Source organism: Pteropus vampyrus, unplaced genomic scaffold (assembly GCF_000151845.1).
Source record: "Pteropus vampyrus isolate Shadow unplaced genomic scaffold, Pvam_2.0 Scaffold199, whole genome shotgun sequence".
Classification (NCBI taxonomy): domain Eukaryota; kingdom Metazoa; phylum Chordata; class Mammalia; order Chiroptera; family Pteropodidae; genus Pteropus; species Pteropus vampyrus.
In genome coordinates, this window is record NW_011888980.1 from 1,613,087 (window position 1) to 1,618,284 (window position 5,198).

At 38.7% G+C, this 5,198-nt stretch overlaps 1 pseudogene; it reads right to left on the reverse strand.

Moving 5' to 3' along the window:
• Positions 1-4,713: 4,713 nt before the first annotated feature.
• Positions 4,714-4,832, reverse strand: LOC111746745 (annotated as a pseudogene).
• Between the last annotated feature and the right edge of the window lie 366 nt (positions 4,833-5,198).

Below are 5,198 nucleotides of genomic sequence, written 5' to 3' on the forward strand. Positions count from 1 at the left end.
ACCTATTCTAGAGTATTAACAAAACGAAAAAGAATGAAGCTGATATGCAGACATAGCACTGAGAGATAGTCAAAGTATGCTTGGTTCCCTTCACTCTGGAGGCCCAGCTGCAAACACCTGCCCTGAGTACAGTCTGTGGGGTGTGGCTTTCCCTGAATTCTGAAATGAGGCCAATACATTTTCTGGGTATCGGTCACTGCAGCCACAAAGGGCCCTAACATGCATACCTCCATTAGTTGACTGATCACTTTATTCATTCATGGGTGTGAACACACATTCAGAAATGTTTATAAGTACTCACTAAGCATCACCCTTTTACAGGCTCTCCCTTTTTTTTAAATCTTCCTCATGTTATTTATCCATCCTTTTATATTTTCCCCTTTACTGTATAATTTTGTCCATGTCAGATAGAGAAGAAAAAAAATGTTTAATAGCTATTTTAGTTTAGATAGATTGGAAAAAAGAATAGGTGAGGAGGGTTCTGGGATAGGAGTTCATGATGAGCCCTAGGAGGTAGGACTCTGCCTGTGGCTTTGTGAACATGTGATTAAGTAATCTGTCACCAAGCTTCACAGCATATTTATTATTTGCTGAAAGCTACCAAAGAAAGAGAAGGCACACTCTTTATTCTTGAGAAGCTTAGAGTGAGGGAAGCAGGAAAAGATCAAGATAAATGTGAAGTACTTGCAAATAAGGAGGAGAGATCTAGCAAGGGGAAATGATTGGGATTGCTTAACACATAAGGAATGCTTGCTTGCTCTCGCTAAGATCAATTTTCACTTTTATAGCACTTCTCATTCAGAGATCTCAAGGTAGATGATAAATACTAGCTTACCATGGCTCACCATCCCCTAGAATACTAGAGATTTAGAATAGGGAATAACCAGGGGCCAGAAAGGATGGGAAACATACTTCATAGATGTTCCAGAGGGAGTTAGATAAGTAGAATGTAATCACCTGTACTGGAACTGGGCCAGAATACCAGAAATGAATGAGCTATCAGATTTTTGATCCAGGGTGATGATAATATCACTCTGTCAGCTCAAATATAAGGCAGTATTGAGGTTTGTTTTATTACCCAATTCACCACATGTATTTCTTATACTATTGTATGTGAAAGTATTTTACTCGTGAATTTCTCAAAGTCACTGTATCCAAGCTAGATGCCTCCTGCAAAGCCTGCCTGCAGTCCAGCTCTCTCAGACCATCTGCAGCCATCTTTTCACTTGCCCCCAACTCCTGACCTTTCTTGCGCTATCCTAGAGCCTACAGAAGTGATGAGCAAGGGAATCTGTCTCCGTTGGGACTTCAGAGAAGACAGATGATGACACATTCTTCTTTGCATTCTTCCCATTTCCTTTCTTCCCTTATTTCCAACTTGGACTTATAACTTTTCCAGGTGCCGCTTTGTTCCACAGCTTCTTTCCCCATTTCTTTTCTTTTCCTTGTTCCACAATCTTTGAGGACTTGAGGTCAAGTGGATGAGAAAGACCAGTTCTGATTGGATTGCACTCAGACCTAGGTCCTTTAAGTAAATCTAAGTAAAATAGGTACAAACGTCACAATTCTCAAGTTCAGGCGTGTAAAATGAAGTAATTTCTTTCGATCATAAAATGTTATTTCTGGCTTTGAGCTTCCACTCTTCCTAATACAGAAAATAGAATCTTGTACTTTCAGATAAACTCAGTCAACTTTCATAATTTTTAAATCATTTTAGATTAAAAATTTAATTATATTTGGGATTTTCCCCCTCTTTTATAAATGTCATTGCCCCTCAGGTCTTTAGGAAGGCGGCTGTTCACTCAAATGTCATTTGCTCTGTCATCCCTTGAGCTGTGCCTTGTGTTATGCGGTACTTAGAGTTGGTAACTTCTGACTGGTGGTCTGCTGGGCTGTTTGTACTTATCAGATCCATGGTGGATGGCTGAAAGGAAGATGACTCCAGTTCTGACTCATATATCTACTTTCTAATTCTCTTTTTTCAAAAAGAAAAAGCCAATTGAACCCTTGGCTTTTGAGCTGTATACTTAAGAATTGTATGTTTTTGTTCTGTTTTCTTTTGGATCTTAACCCTCCTTCTACCATCCCTGGAAAAATGTTTGCAGCCCAAGGGAGAGATGACAAAGGGGAAGGGAAAGAGCACCTTGGTTAATATCTCAAAGTATCATCTCTCTGAATAAGCTGAAATTTTTGGTTGCATATGTTTCGAATGAAAAGTACAAAACTAAGAACTTGCTAGAATTCTTTTGTTTTAGTCAAGGTCTTAAAAAAGGCACGGTATATAACTTCTCATTTTCTTATAAAAACCATTAGGATATGGGAGTGGGGCAAGGTGGGGAAGCCGCAGTTACCCAACATGTATTGATGATAGGAGCTGTGCTCAGAGATTAAAGTTTTCCTTATTATGAGCAGAAAATCCCATTTCATTCATTATCGGTCCCTTATCACAAGTGAAATGCTAGATCAAGATAATAAAATTAGCGATATAAAATGTTATCGGATTTGATGATGGAGTATTTGAAACAGAGGTCCAGAAGTCACCCAGACTAGGGAGAAATATGTCAAATTTCCCATCATGATGTGATATTACTAAGTAGAAATATATGATAGGAATATGTGAGTTCATTTTCACCAATGAAAAAAGGAAAAAAACTATATCTCCAGTGCTAACATTTATATGCTTGGATCTCTCAGCCCTTTGTCAGTGATATTGGAGGATTCTAAATCCTGTTGCTACTTAGATGGTCCATTTCAACTTGGGTCGTGCTCCTAGAAAACTTTGTCTGATGTATTTCCTTTCGAATTTCAGCATTTTTTGAATTCAATAGCCTAAAATCTCTTTCTTGCACAATTATCATTTCTTTTTTGATTTGCAGCACACATAATCAGAACAAAACTCACACTAGCACTAAGGCTGGTGGGGGAAGGACGGTTAGATTATATTTAAGAACAAAAGGAAGGGTCAATATTAAATGATTGTCGTGAGGGGGAAGGTCAAGGAGGCGGGGTCATGGTCAAATCAGAGGAAGTGAGGTGGTGCCTACAAGAGACCTACTTAATAATCTGGGAGTGAGATGAAATTCTCTCTGAGGCTTTTTCCCCATTAAACTGTGTGCCTAGTAGTAAATTGCTTTTGGAAACTGTATTAATGAATCTGGTTGCCAAGGTAAAGGCATACTGAAATATTATACTATCATCATAGTACCCAACTTACTTGGTTTGTTATATTGCATGAGAATGCTGCACGTTCTGAAGTTCTTCTAAAAACCAGTTCTGTCAGATATTAAAGGACAAGTAATATCAAAATTCTCATTTACAGGCAACAGACTCTAACCCTAGATAACTTAAATAGGAAAAGGATACTCAGAATCATAGTCTTAATGAGAAGACTGGAGAACAGGGTGAGAGAATGGTTAGGAGCTAAGGGACAAAGCCAGAATCACAGCCAAAACCATACCAGGGGGACAGCCTGGTGGGGACACCACTGCCACTACCTGTAGACACTTAACACTTTTCTTCTCCAATGGCTCTGAACTTGTACTTTGTACCTATCACAGCCACCAGAAAGAGTCTCTACTGTTCCTGCTTCTCCGCTGCTTACTTCAAAGTTCCAAGAGCGAACAACCAACTGGCCCTGATGTGATACCCACATTCCCAGGAAGTGAGGCAGGGCGACTATCTGCCTTTTACCTTCTGTGGTGAGAGGTGGGCCTTGCCTTCCAGTAAGACTCACATAGTTCAGAATTCACTAAACCTAGGAAGCTGCTTTAGATACTTGGCAGTCAAAAGAATGGTAAATGACAACAGAATGTTACAAAGGAAAAGTTTCCATGGTTGATTAGTTTGAGAAATGCCAGGTTTAACAGATTTCTTTACTATCGGACTTTTAATGTGACTGCATTCATAATGAAAGTCCAGATGGATTCCAAGAACCCCTCTCTCTTCATCATCCTATGTGAGTGCTCTATGCAACCCATTTCATGAATCAGTACTTTAAAACAACAAGTAACACTACTTAATTTCACACTTAACCTCAGCAAACCAGTTTCTTTACTGACACATGCCATATTTCTAGGCAAGCGACTTAGAAATGCAGCTTTAGAAACTTTCATGTTGTATCGTTGTCTCATAGTTGGTTTATTTTTCACGAAGTAAGATTACTACTGTGTTTTAGCAGTGCCCACCAGGACCTTCCCTTGTTGGGTGTGCAGGCTTGGGTTTAGTCTTCTGAATATATCACTGCCATATACTTTTCCTTACTGATGCGTCTCCATTTGTTCTTGGCACATTGTCCAACATGCCTGAAGCCGCTAACACAGCTTTAGAAAGTGTCTAAGAGAGTTGCTTACAACTGAGAGACTCTGGCTCTACATATAGCTGAGTGGAAGCTGCCAAGATTCAAATTATCTGATAACTTAAAACAAATGTCCTCATGATTTTTATAGTACAACAGTATAAGAACACATAATTCAACAACCAAACAACAAATGACCTGTAAGCCATGTTCAACATAGGAAATTACTTCTATCTGTATTCATAGATAATGTCTAAACTTTAGGTCAAAGTATTTATGTATGTATGTATGTATGTATGTATGTATGTATGTATGTATGTATGTATGTATTTTTAGGCGAGGCAACCCTTGGTTGACCTCACAGATTGCAGGGACCTTGCCAGTTTATAATCCCTTATTTTATTATTTTTTATTTTTTATGCCTACAGCATCTGGTCTTTCTAGGTGATCTCCCATCCAAGTACTAACCAGGCCCAACCCTGCTTAGCTTCCGAGATCAGACAGGATCGGGCTTGTTCAGGGTGGCATGGCCATAGACTCGGAGTCATATTTTATTTGAAGACTGGTAAGCTGAAGATCATATCTTCACATGCAAATCCAAGCCTTAGTTCTCTAGGCAGTAGAGGTAAATACAAGTGATGTGCTTGATCTAAATCAGCACTAAATTAAAAAAAATTGAATTAAAAAAATTGAATTAAAAGTTGAATTAAAAAAAATTCCATCATTTAATGTTCTTTTTTTTCAAATGTCCATACTTTTTACTTTCTTCTCAGCCATCCATCCCAAAGCAGACTTTCCTTCTGTTATTATCTGTCAGACACTCCCATGTATTTCCTTCATGCTGTTAACCACAATCTGCAAATGTTCTCTTGTTTCCTGTTTGCCTTGCCCATTAGACTGCAAG